The 14249-nt window shown below is 48.3% G+C and overlaps 1 pseudogene; it reads left to right on the top strand.

Moving 5' to 3' along the window:
- The first annotated feature begins 4801 nt into the window (after positions 1 to 4801).
- On the top strand, positions 4802 to 13996 carry LOC126204066 (uncharacterized; annotated as a pseudogene).
- Positions 13997 to 14249: the final 253 nt, after the last annotated feature.

Genomic DNA, 14249 nt, shown 5'->3' with positions numbered 1-14249 from the left:
CGTCTTCAGGCTGTTGCCTTGGAGTGTAGCGGCAGTGGGGGAGTCTGGTGCGTCGCATGGTACACCCCAGGTGTTACATGCTTCACCCACGGTCCCTGCTGTCGAGACATCTTCGCAGGTACTAGGCGCGGTTGGGCCACCCTCTTCCCAAGGGGAGTGGCAGGTTCAACGGCATTCATGTCGCACGAGGCAGAGGGTCAATGTGGAGGTTGGCCATGTGGCATCGCCCGCTCTCCCTGTGAGTGGACATGTGGCCGCTCCTTCAGCAAGGTCCAAGCAGGCACATGGGAGCTCCAGTGTTAGGTGAGTGATGGAGCCCCTTAGGGAAATAGTGGAAAGTTCAAGGAAGAAGGCCAGTGTTCACTCTGTCTGCTTGCTGGGGGGTCTCGTCCGAGATGTGGAGGAGGCCCTGCCTGCGGCGATAGAGAGTACTGGGTGCACCTGACTGCAAATTGTTGCTCATGTCGGCACCAATGACTCGTGCTGTCTGAACCCAGAGGTCATCCTCAGTTCATACAGGTGGTTGACGGTTTTGGTGAAAGCGGAAAGCCTCGCTCATGCGGTGGAATCTGAGCTACCTATTTGTAGTGTCGTTTCCAGAACCGATCATGGTCCTCTGGTTTGGTGCCGAGTGGAAGGCTTAAACCAGAGGCTCAGACGATTCTGCGGAGATCTGGGGAGCAAATTTCTGGACCTCCATTATGTGTGAAGTGCATATGTGGGTTTTTTTTAGGTTAGAGAATTCCCTTCCTAGGCCCAACAAGATGCCTCCTGAGATGCGACAAGGTAGCATTAGGTAAAATGCAACAGGGAATAACAATATTAATGTGGTAATAGTAAACTGAAGGAATGTCTATAGAAAGGTCCCAGAAATGCTCTCATTAATAAATGGTCGCAATGCCCATATAGTACTAGGGACGGAAAGTTGGCTGAAACTAGATGTAAACAGTAAGGAAATTCTAAACTCAGATTGGAATCTATACCGCAGAGACAGGCTGGACAGTGAAGGGCGAGGCATGTTTACAGTGATAAAAAATGCGATGGTATCGAAGGAAATTAATGGAGATCCGAAATGTGAAATAATTTGGGTGAAGGTCACGGTTAAAGCAGGCTCAAACATGGTAATTGGATGTCTCTATAGGCCCCCTGGATCATCAGCTGTTGTGGCAGAACACCTGAAGGAAAATCTGGAAAATATTTAGAGTAGATTTCCCGACCATGTTATTGTTCTGGGTGGAGATTTTAATTTACCAGATATAGACTGGGAGGTTCAAACGTTTATAATGGGTGGCAGGAACAAAGAATCCTCTGAAATTTTTTTAAATGCATTATCTGAAAACTACCTTGAGGAGTTAAACAGAGAAGCGACTCGTAGTGATAACATATTAGAACTTGTGGTGACAAACAGACCCGAACTATTTGCAACAGTTAACGCAGAACAGGGAATCGGCGATCATAAAGCGGTTACAGCATCGGTGCTTGCAGCCATAAATAGAAATATTAACAAAGGCAGGAAGATTTTTCTGTTTAACAGAAGTGACAAAAAGTAGATTTCAGAGTACTTGATGGCTCAACACAAAAGTTTTGTCTCAAGTACAGATAGTGTTGAGGATCAGTGGACAAAGTTCAAAACCATTGTACAATATGCATTAGATGAGTATGTGCAAAGCAAGATCATAAGAAATGCAAAAGAGCCACCGTGATACAACAACTGAGTTAGAAAACTGCTACAAAAGCAAAGGGAACTTCACGGCAAACATAAACATAGCCAAAGCCTTGCAGACAAAAAAAAAATTACGCGAAGTGAAATGTAGGGCGAGGAGGGCTATGCGAGAGGCATTAAATGAATTCGAAAGGAAAGTTCTATGTACTGACTTGGCAGAAAATCCTGAGAAATTTTGGTCTTATGTTAAAGCGGTAGGTGGATCAAAACAGTGTCCAGACACTCTGTGACCAAAATGGTACTGAAACAGAGGATGAGAGGAAGACTGCACTGTAGTTACTTCTCTAGATTGTTGCACAGATGACAAAATGGTAGGTATAGAAATAGATGACAGAGGGATGGAAAAACAATTAAAATCACTCAAGAGGAAAGGCCAGTGGACCTGATTGGATACCAGCACGATTTTACACAGAGTATGCAATGGAACTTGCCCCCCCCCCCCCTCCCCGCTCCCCGCACCACCACCACCACCACCTCTCTTGCAGCGGTGTACCGTAGGTTTCTAGAAGAGCGTAGCGTTCCAAAGGATTGGAAAAGGGCACAGGTCAACGCCGATTTCAAAAAGGGACGTTGAACAGATGTGCAGAACTATAGACCTAGATCTCTAACGTCGATCAGTTGTAGAGTTTTGGGACACATATTATGTTGGAGTATAATGACTTTTCTGGAGATTAGAAATCTACTCTGTAGGAATCAGCATGGGTTGATGATTGTGTGAAACCCGGCTCGCGCTATTCGTCAACGAGACTCAGAGGGCCATAGACACAGGTTCCCAGGTAGATGACGTGTTCCTTGAATTTCACAAGGCTTTTGATACAGTTCCCCACAGTCGTTTAATGAACAAAGTAAGAGCCTATGGACTATCAGACCAGTTGTGTGATCGGATTGAAGAGTTCCTAGATAACAGAATGCAGCAGGTCATTCTCAATGGAGAGTAGTCGTCCGAAGTAAGCCTGATTTCAGGTGTGCCGCGGGGGAGTGTCGTAAGGCCGTTGCTATTCACAATATATATAAATGACATTGTGGATAACATCGGAAGTTCACTGAGGCTTTTTGTGGATGATGCTGTAGTATATTGAGAGGCTGTAACAATGGAAAATTGTATTTAAATGCAGGAGGATCTGCAACTAATTGATGCATGGTGCAGGGAATGGCAATTGAATCTCAATGTAGAAAAGTGTAATGTGCTGCGAGTACATAGAAAGAAAGATCATTTATCATCTAGCTACAATATAGCAGGTCAGCAACTGGAAGCAGTTAATTGCATAAATTATCTGGGAGTAGGCATTAGGAGTGATTTAAAATGGAATGACCATATAAAATTAATCGTCGGTAGAGCAGATGCCAGACAGAGATTAATTGGAAGAATCCTAAAGAAATGCAGTCCGAAAACAAAGGCAGTAGGTTACAGTACACTTGTTCGCCCACTACTTGAATACTGCTCACCGGTGTGGGATCCGTACCAGATAGGGTTGATAGAAGAGATAGAGAAGATCCAACGGAGAGCAGCGTGCTTCATTACAGTATCATTTAGTAACAGTGAAAACATTCCAGAGATGGTAGATAAACTCCAGTGGAAGACTCTGCAAGAGAGATGTGCAATAGCTCAGCTTTAGTTGAAGTTTCGTGAACATACCTTCACCGAGGAGTCAAGCAGTATATTGCTCCCTCCTACGTATATCTCGCGAAGAGACCATCAGGATAAAATCAGAGAGATTAGACCCCACACAGAGGCATACCAACAACCTTTCTTTCCACTAACAATACGAGACTGGAATAGAAGGGAGAACCGTTAGAGGTACTTAAGGTACCCTCCGCCACACACCGTCAGGTGGCTTGCAGAGTACGGATGTAGATGTAGTGTGGCTGGAGTGGGCAGAGGTGTGTGTGTGTGTGTGTGTGTGTGTGTGTGTGTGTGTGTGTGTGTGTGTGTGTGTGTGTGTGTGTGTGTGTGTGTGTGTGTGTGTGTGTGTAGGTGTGCGTGCCTCTTCATTTTTTCTGAAGAAGGCTTTGATCTAAAGCTCAGTGTGCAACAGTCTTTTCATCGTGCTTGTCTGCACTCAACACGTCACCTTTACAGGGAGTAGCAATTGTTGATATTCCAACTTGGACTTTCCAGTGTTTAAAACTGATGATGATGATGATAACAATAATAAAGGGTGCTTAACTTTCATACTGACATTTGCAACTGAATTTCAGAAGGGCATATGTAGCACAGTACATATTTATTTTACTTTATTTATGTGTCTGTGTCTTTATCCTGTGTTAGAGAAGCTGTGTTTTTGTGCATTTTATGGCATATCACATTACTAATTTACCTCTTATTTAAAGAAATTGTTATACCACCACCACCAATGCAGCATTATACATGCTTGGAGGGCATATCAGTAGAATAGATAGGTTAAATTTTGCAGCAATCTTGCCAGCATAGTTACAAAGGTTTCTAATTAGAGGAAATTTTTGAAAATTGTCTTCACTTTCCAATCCAGTGGTGATCATCGTTTTGTTAAAACACTTGCATTAAATAATAGCTATCATGCAAAGAAAGGAGTCTCATACATGAACCATAATACCTCAGACACAAGAATAATAGACCTAGAAGACTTGATCCTCTCCTTTGTGTGTACTAAAGACATATTAATTCCTGGGCTTCCCACATCTTCCTCACTCCGTCTCTATACACTCTAAGCATTCCTACTAACGCTTGATGCACATGAGCGATTTATTATCGTGCGATTGCAGTGTCAGTTTCTTGGCCATTTGAACAGTGCATGTGAAACAATGGAGCAGTGCGTATTACGGCGGTAGTGATGCGAAATAGCAGCGAGATCGTGGCGAGTGAATTGCTCTTGCCAGCCACTGCTATGTCGCAGCAATCTCGCCGATCGCCGCGGAGCAGCCGCCATTGTTTGTGAATGGGGCAGCACACACGTGTTTTGCAACCACACCAACAGCTGCAGTCAGCCTGCCATGGATGCAATTGGTTTCAATGCCGAATTGTTTATTGAAGAGGTGAAAAAATACCCAGAAATATGGGATACTTCTCTCAAGGAGAATCACGATTGAGTTTAGAAGAGAGCCGCTTGGTTTCAAATGTGTGAAGAGTTTTGTAAGGGTTTTGCTGCGAAACTAGGTCAGGAGAAAAATGATATAGGTAAGTATCATCATTAAACTATTTTGTGTTTGTGTTCTAGTGGTGGCACCTTTGCTCGAATGTGGCCATTCAGAACTTGAAATAGCATTAAGCAACAAATGCTTTGTGCTCCCTGGCGAGAGCCCATCATCTCAATGAACAAATCTCCAGTTAATAATGAAAGTTTAAAATAAATTTTGTTACTTCAGCTTTATTGTATTGCGACCACAAAGTACATAATTAGACACATTTGAATAGTGACGTAAATGAAATCATCTTTCACATTAGACACTACATTGCTTCACTGTTCACTATGATTGATACCGACCAGATTTAAATACATTTGTCTTGCCATGGTACTTTTCCAGCATCGTTTATGAAGTAATTAGCGAAAACATTTCTTTTAGAATTAAAGTGAACTTCCTTCTTGGGTTGTTGGAACTTCATTGCCCAGATCACATAGGCCGTGAATACTTAGTGTCTTGAAAGTTAAAGCCATCTGTGGGATGATAGTTGTGAAACACACAGCAACATTTGATGTTGCTAACAGTGAAGTTCAGCTTAGCATTGATAGGTCTGTGAAATATTTGCCATTTATTACTCAGAATACCAAATACACACTCCACATATCTCCAAGCACGACTTAAACTGTAGTTAAACGTGCGTTTCTTGTAGGAGAGGGAAGCTCCAATGTACGGTCTCATGATGAAATTAGACAGAGAAAACACTTCATCCCCCACTAACATAAAGGGCACATAAGGTTTTGTAGCTCCTGGTAGAGGTTGTCCATTTGGTAAGCTTGCTTGGCCACTTTCTAGTAGTTTATACAGCTTAGAGTTTTCGAAGATAGTGCTATCCGATTCTCTTCCACGAGATCCAACTTCAACATAGTTGAACAAATAGTTTGCATCTGCGACTACGAACAGAACTACAGAATGGAATTTCTTATAGTTGTAGAACTGAGAACCACTGAAATCTGGTTTAACTGTTCTCACGTGCTTGCCATCTAAGGCACCTAAGCAGTTCAGGAAGTCTGCATGCTTTTCAAATCTCTTGGCATCCCCCTGCAGGTTCGGGGGTTAGAATAGGCCCGCAGTATTCCTGCCTGTCGTAAGAGGCGACTAAAAGGAGTCTCAAACTTTTCGGCCTTCTGTGATGGTCCCCTCTTGGGTTTGACCTCCATTTTTCCAAATTTCCATTGTTAGTGCGTGCCATTTGGGGAAGGACGCCTTACGTGGTGTTTTTCTGTTGGTCCATCATGCACCACCATCTTGCATGCTACCTATTGTCGTGTGGCGGGTTTTACACCCAACATCTTCTGGGTTGCCTCCTTCTCGTCTTGTGCGCAATCCCCTTCTTAGCGCCCACGACAACTGTGGACGCTTTAAACACCTAAAATCCAGCACGGTAGCCAGTCCGTTGTGGTGGGGTCGTCATGTACCCTCTTGGTGGTAGCCCCCTGACCACGCAGGGATTGCACTACAGATGCCAGAGCTGTTTCCTCCCCACGCATGCCAAGGAGTATGTGCCCATCTTGTCTGGGGCACGGGGACTCCGGGCAACGGGATATCGGCCAGGTACCCGTTGCTTTGGCTGGGTGGCGCCCTTGGGGAGAGCCCTCGTTCGGAGTAGGTGGCATCTGGGCGGATGTGGCGCAATGAAGCGCAATAAATCACACCAAGCTGGTGGTCGCACGGCCACCAGCGTCTCTAAGCGAGGCAGAGTTGACTTTGATGCTCCGCAATATGACCCTCAGTCGTTCCCCTCGTTGGCTGCGCCGTGGGAGGAACGCAGATCTAGTGCCAAGCTGGAGCCTTACGTCCCACAATACCTTGTCTACAGCAGGACTGATGGTGACTCCTTTCTTACGAACACCTGGAGGATAAGTTTGGGGAAGTGGCGGGGTTGTCTAAAATGAGGAATGGGTCAATCCTCGTCAAGACGTCCTCCCCAGCCCAGTCACGAGCGTTGCTGGGTGACATCGCTGTTACTGTCACTCCCCACAGTAGCTTAAATAAGGTCCAGGGGATTATTTACCATCGTTACCTATTGTTACAATCCGACGACGAGCTGAGAGCCGACTTGGAACGACGTGGTGTACATTTTGTCCGTCGTGTACGTAGAGGACCCAAGACTAACAGGGTGGCCACCAGTGCCTTTATCTTGGCCTTCGAGGGTGCTGTATTGCCCGAGAAGGTCAAGGTAATGGCTTACTGTTGTGACGTGAAGCCATACGCCCCTCCCCCGATGCGGTGCTTCCAGTGCTGGAAGTTTGGGCATATGTCCTCCCGTTGCCCATCCAGCACCACATGTCGAGATTGTGGACGCCCCTCTCATCCCTATTCTCCATGTGTGCCTCCGCCTGTATTTGTCAACTGTGGGGAGCATCACTCTCCATGCTCGCCGGATTGCCCCGTTCTTCATAAGGAGCGGAAGATAATGGAATTTAAGACCCTGGACCGGCTCACTTATCGAGAGGCAAAACTGAAATTTGAAAGGTTGTATCCTGTTTCCCTTCGAACATCTTATGCTGCAGCCACGTTATCGTCGCCCTTGCGAGTGACAGTTGTCGCCTCATCTGTGCTGCCTTCAGTGGGCCCTCGGGGCCGCGCATCTCTGTTTGCCCCCCTAGTGTCTGGGGTCAAGCCTTCCTCTGTTGCCCCCTTAGCAGTTGGGGACAAACCCTCTTCTGTTGCTCCCCCCACGCTTACTTCGGGAGTGACATCTACTCAAAAACTGGGGGGCTCGATCCCTCCCCCTCCTTCTCCGCCGGCGTTGCCTCTGCCGGTTCCTCTCTCGCGGAAGGGGTCCCTCGGGGCTGTCCCTTCCTCCGTTTCGTCTCCTACCCAGCCGGATGTCAACCAGTGGCTGAAGGTTCCGCCACCTGCTGGTCGTAGGGCTTCTGCGTCGTCGTCAGCCTCCGACGCTCCTTCAGAGAAGCTCTCCCAACCCTCTAACCCTAAGGACAGACACGAGGAGGAGGAACAGAACGTGTCCAAGAAGAAGGACGTTCCGTCGTTTTTAGTACCGCCTGCTGTAAATAGTTCTGGCTCCGGGGATGAGGTGGAGATCCTCGCCTCTGCCGCGGATCTCGCCCTCACGGAACCCTCAGGGGCCTTTCCTATGGACACAGCTGATTCTCCCCCGGTGGCGGCAGTTGGCTCTGCAGCGCCGTCTGCCCCTTAGTCGCCTTCACGCCCTCCCAGTCCCTTACTGCTTCCATTCTCCAGTGGAATTGCGGCGGTTATTTCCGCCACCTGCCTGAGCTCCGGATGCTTCTGAGTGTTTCCCTCTGCATTGCTCTGCAGGAAACTTGGTTTCCAGCAATGCGGACCCCCGCCCTTCGCAGTTATCGGGGATACTATAAGAACCGTGCTGCCTGTCAACGAGCGTCAGGTGGAGTTTGCCTCTTTGTTCACCACTCTGTCTGTAGCTCGCCAGTACCCCTTCTGACGCTTTTAGAGGCAGTCGCTGTCAGGGTTAAGCTCTCGCCGGCTATTACTGTTTGCTCTGTTTACATTCCTCCGGATGGGGAGGTCCCCCGACATGTCTTGGCTGCGCTGCTGGCTCAACTCCCGCCACCATTGCTGCTTCTGGGCGATTTCAATGCCCACAACCGTCTATGGGGGTAGGACTGTCTCCGATGACCGCGGTCGTGCCGTGGAGCATGTGTTGGCTCAGCTCGACCTTAGCCTCTTGAACACCGGTGCTTTCACGCATTTCAGTGTGGCCCATGGCTCATTCTCGACCATCGATCTCTCTCTTTGCAGCCCCGGACTTGTCCCATCCCTCCACTGGAGAGTGCATCCTGACCTGTGTGGTAGTGACCATTTTCCCATCTATTTGTCACTGCCCCAGTGTCGTTGACTGGCCGGCTTTTACTTCCGCTGCCACCATTGAGTCTCCCCCACAGGGTGACATTGACGAGGTGGTCCATGTCTTGACCACGTCAATCATTTATGCGGCCGAGGCTGGCATCCCCCGCTCTTCTGGCCTCACTCGGAGGAAGGCTGTACCCTGGTGGTCGCCGGAGATTGCTGAGGCTATTCACGACTGTAGGCGGGCTCTCCAGCGTCATAGGCGGCACCCGTCTCTGGAGACCCTCATCGCCTTTAAGAGGCTCCGTGCCTTGGCCCGTTGTCTTATTGCACGGCGTAAGCAGGAGTGCTGGGAGAGGTATGTCTCATCCTTGGGCTCCCGTGTCTCCCCCTCGCTCGTGTGGTCCCGGATCCGGCGGATTTATGGATACCAGACCCCTATGGGTGTCCCTGGGATCTCGGTGGACGGCGCTGTCTGCACGGACGCTGCCACCATTGCTGAACACCTTGCCACGCACTTTGCTACGAGCTCTGCGACTGCAACTGACCCCCTCGCCTTTCGCTCTCTAAAGGAGCGAGCCAAGCAGACGCCGTTATCATTCCACACGCGTCGTTCTGAAAAATACAATGCTCCTTTCAGTGAGAGGGGATTCCTCGCTGCCCTCGCCGATTGCCCTGATACAGCACCAGGACCAGACTGCATCCACGTGCAGATGCTGAAGCATCTCTCTAGGGACTGACAGAGCCACATCCTCACCATCTTTAACTGCATTTGGAGTGAGGGCGTGTTCCCATCGCAATGGCGAGAGGGTGTTATTGTCCCCATCTCGAAGCCCGGTGCGGACCCACTGGCGGTGGACAGCTATCGTCCCATTACCCTCACCAACTTTCTGTGCAAATTGCTTGAACGTATGGTGGGGCGGCGTTTGTGTTGGGTCCTTGAGTCGCACGGTCTCCTTGCTCCATCCCAAGGTGGCCTCCGTCGGGGCCGGTCTGTTGCGGACAATTTGGTGCAGCTGGAATCTGCTATCCGTATGGCCTTTGCCTGACGTCAGCATCTCGTTGCTGTATTTTATGATCTGCGGAAGGCGTATGACACCACATGGAGGCATCAAATCCTTGCTACGTTGCATGAGTGGGGTCTTCGTGGTCAGCTCCCGGCTTTTCTTCAAACCTTTTTATTGTGCCACTCTTTCCGGGTGCAAGTCGGTGCCGCCTCTAGTTCCTCTTATATACAGGAAAATGAGGTCCCGCAGGGCTTGGTGTTGAGCGTCTCCTTATTTCTAGTTGCCATTAATGGTCTGGCTGCAGCCGTGGGGTCGTCGGTGTCTCCTTCTTTGTATGCCGACGACTTCTGCATCTCATTTAGCTCAACGACTACGGGAGTCGCCGAATGCAGGCTGCAAGTAGCCATTCGCAAGGCAGCATCATGGGCTCTGACTCATGGTTTTCAGTTCTCTGCAGCCAAGACTCGAGTTATGCACTTCTGCAGGCGTCGGACAGTCCACCCTCATCCTGAACTTTACCTCGACGGCCACCTCCTTGAAGTGGTGGACACTAGCCGCTTCTTAGGACTCGTCTTTGATGCCCGGCTCACATGGGTTCCTCATATTACTCAGCTGAAGCAAAAGTGCTGGCGGCACCTCAACACCCTCCGCTGCCTGAGCCACACGTCTTGGGGTGCAGATCGCTGCACGCTGTTGCGATTGTACAGAGCCCTTGTGCAGTCCAGGCTTGATTATGGGAGCCTGGCCTATGGGTCTGCATCACCCTCACAAGGGAACATCCCCATCGCACCTCCCTCAGATTTAGTTATAAGTTGTCACAGTGGATAGGCCTTGAAAAACTGAACACAGATCAATCGAGAAAACAGGAAGAAGTTGTGTGGAACTACGATAAAATAAGCAAAATACACAAACTGGGTCGTCCATGCCTAAGATAGGCAATATTAAGGGCAATGTGAAGCGAGGAGCGCCGTGGTCCCGTGGTTAGCGTGAACAGCTGCGGAACGAGAGGTCTTTAGTTCGAATCTGCCCTCGACTGAAAATTTTGCTTTCTTTATTTTCGCAAAGTTATGATCTGTCCGTTCGTTCATTGACGTCTCTGTTCACTGTAATAAGTTTAGTGTCTGTGTTTTGCGACAGCACCGCAAAACCGTGCGACTAGTTGACGAAAGGACGTGCCTCTCCAATGGGAACCAAAAACATTTGATCGCAAGGTCATAGGTCAACCGATTCCTCCACAGGAAAACACGTCTGATATATTCTATACGACACTGGTGACAGCATGTGCGTCACATGACAGGAATATGTTGTCGACCCACCTAACTAGTACACTTGGCGAATGGGTAAAAAGATTCTTCTACCTTGCCCGATTTAGGTTTTCTTGTGGATGTGATAATCACTCCCAAAAGAGTGATGAAAACATAAGGGTTTGTCACATAAACTGAAAATAAAAAGTTAAAATTTTCGGTCGAGGGAAGATTTGAACCAAAGACCTCTAGTTCCGCAGCTGTTCACGCTAACCATGGGACCACGGCTCTCCTCGTCTCACACTGTCCTTAATATTGCCTATATTGCACATGGACGACCCAGTTTGTATATTTTGCTTATTTTTTCATAGTTCCACACAACTTCTTCCTGTTTTCTTGACCGGTCTGTGTTCAGTTTTTCAAGGCCTATCCACTGTGCCAACTTATAACTAAATCTGAGGGGGGGTGCGATGGGGAGGTTCCCTTGTCAGTGTTGACGTTGTTGGACCCCATATACCACTGTGGGGTTCGGCTTGCAACTGGTGCTTTCCGTACGAGCCCCGTGGATAGTCTACTGGTGGAGCCCGGGGTTCCCCCACTGCGGATTCGCCGCCATCGACTGCTCGGTGACTATGCTGTCCACGTGCATTGCTCGCCGCGCCATCCCGATCATCGCCTGCTTTTTCCTGCCATGGTCCTCCATCTGCCCGAACAGTGACCTCGGTCTGGGCTTTCCATAGCTGTCCGCGTCCAGTCCCTGCTGTCGGAACTGGGGTCATTCCCTCTTCTGCCTCCCTTCCGGGTCCGTGCACCTACGCCTCCCTGGTGTTTGCTCCGGCCATCCGTCTATCTGGATTTGGCACAGGGACCCAAGGACTCAGTTCCGCCTGTGACCCTCCGTCGCCGTTTTCTTGCGATCCTCGCCTCATTTTCGGGCTGAGAGACTGTCTACACTGATGGTTCCCTGGTTGATGGTCGCACTGCCTACGCTTTTGCTCACGCTGCCCATGTTGAACAGCACTCCTTGCCGGCTCGCTGCAGTATTTTTACTGCAGAGCTGGTGGCCATATTGCGCGCTCTTGAGCATATGCGTTCCTGCTCAGGTACGTCCATCGTCATCTGCAGTGACTCCCTGAGCAGCCTCCAGGCCATCGACCACTGCTATACCTCTTCTCCTCTGGTATCCTCTATTCAGGAGTCTGTTTCCGCCATTACCCACTCTGGTCGTTCGGTGCCTTTGTTTGGACGCCAGGTCATGTTGGCATCCCGGGGAACGAACGTGTCGACAGGCTGACCAAAGGGGCGATCGACGCCCCAGCTTTGGAGATCGGCCTCCCGGCTCGTGATCAGCAGTTGGTGTTGCGCCGTAAGGTGCTTGGGATGTGGACTGATGTGTGGCGTGGCCTGACATCCCCGAATAAACTGCGGGCTGTTAAGGAGACGACCGATGTGTGGCGGTCCTCCCTGCGGGCTTCTCGCAGGGACTCTGTCGTCCTGTGTCGGCTCCCCATCGACCATACCTACCTGACGCATGGCTATCTTTTGCGTCAGGAGGATCCCCCCCGTGTCAGTGTGGGTCCCGGCTGACAGTCGCCCACATTTTATTGGAGTGTCCCCGACTGCGCACCCTCCGGCAGTCTTTTAATCTCCCAGGCACTTTGCCTTTGGTTTTATGCGACGATGCCTCCATGGCTGACGACGTTTTAAATTTTATCCGTGGTAGTCCTTTTTATGGTTCCATTTAGGGAGGTCGTGCACCTTTCCCTTTCTGTGTTCCTTGTCATAGAGTCTCTCATATTTGGTTGCAGATTTTAGTGTGTAGTCGGATGGTTGACTCTTTCCCTTTTTTTTTTTGTTCTTGTGGTCAGTCAACCAGTCTCTGGCCATCTTCTTTTCTTCTGTTTCTTTCTGTCTGGTGTTCATCTGTACTCTTCTTGTCTGTAGTGTTCGTTGCCGCATTTGTGTTCTTTCAGTACCTGGGGGGGAGTCTCCTTCCCCTTGGGGTTTTACCTGCTCCGCAAATTTTCGTCTCGCCTGTTTTTGGAATGGGGGACTGATGACCTTAGCTGTTTAGTCCCCCTTAAACATCCCAACAACCACCAGCCGCCATCTCTTGGCATTTTTCAGCCACCTTTCTTCTGTAAATTTTGTTATACACTCTTCATGCAAGACTTCCCACACAGCTTTGCAAACTTTCCTTTACTATTTTACACAGTGTTGTGTGACCGATTCTGAATTGATAATGTGGGTCAATTAGATTGTAACCACTACCCAGGTATATGCAAAAGATCAATATTAACTTAATAATAATAATAATAATAATAATGTGTCTTTAGTAGCACCCCATTACACAAGAGTTTGTGTTTTTTTACAGGTTCAAAATTCATGAAAAGGTGGAAGGATATTAGAGATTCCTTCATTAAATGTGAAAGGAGACGCACAAAATCAGAGCAAGGAGCGATTTCGTCTAGAAGGTGTATATATAAGACCGTCAACTGTCGTACCTTGCGAACACAATAGATCCAGATCCCACGCAAGCTAGTGTCGATGATGATGGAGTGGCTGGTAGTGAAACTGCGGGTGAATTGACAGCAGAAACATCATCACCAGCACAGAGTGAGCCTTTGAAAAACTTCCAAATGATGCAGGATAATTGAAGATACTTTATTAATATTCATGAATACTCCAGTACCGTCAGCTTCACCTGAAGCACCGGATGATGAAAAATTATTTTTTGAGTCACTGGTTCCTGCAGTTAAAACATTGGCTTTGGACATTAAATTGGAGTTTAGATGCAAGGTGATGAAATTATTGCAAAAGTTCAGAAACATGAATGAGACTTTCCAGCTGAGTGCTCCGCAATGCCCTCAGCAAAGGAAATCCATTCTGCACACTGCAACAATCAAGCGAGTGTGTTGACTCGTGATTTGCCTACCCAGACTCATGCACGTGCCAGTTCCCAGCAACCCCACTACACCATGGCTAGCCCTTCATCCTACAGCAGTACATATATGACAACAGAATGTGAGGATTCTGTGGACATTTTTGATATCCATACTCAACAAGTATAGAAAAGAACGGGTATTTCTAAGTGTGTTTGTACTTACTTTTCGAATAAATATTTTGTTTTGAGATGTGTGTGTGTGTGTGTGTGTGTGTGTGTGTGTGTGTGTGTGTGTGTGTGTGTGTGTGTGTGTGTGTGTGTGTGTGTTGTTAGACTGCCCTTTACATATTCTTGTATTCCATTGAAGTTTCTGCGCAATGTTTGTTAATTACTTTACAACTATTTATGCAAAATATTTCGACTACTCCTAATCTACTGAT

This window comes from Schistocerca nitens, chromosome 9 (assembly GCF_023898315.1).
Source record: "Schistocerca nitens isolate TAMUIC-IGC-003100 chromosome 9, iqSchNite1.1, whole genome shotgun sequence".
NCBI classification, from domain to species: Eukaryota; Metazoa; Arthropoda; class Insecta; order Orthoptera; family Acrididae; genus Schistocerca; species Schistocerca nitens.
The sequence above is the reverse complement of the archived record's forward strand: the minus strand, read 5'-3'. Positions and strand labels throughout refer to the sequence as shown.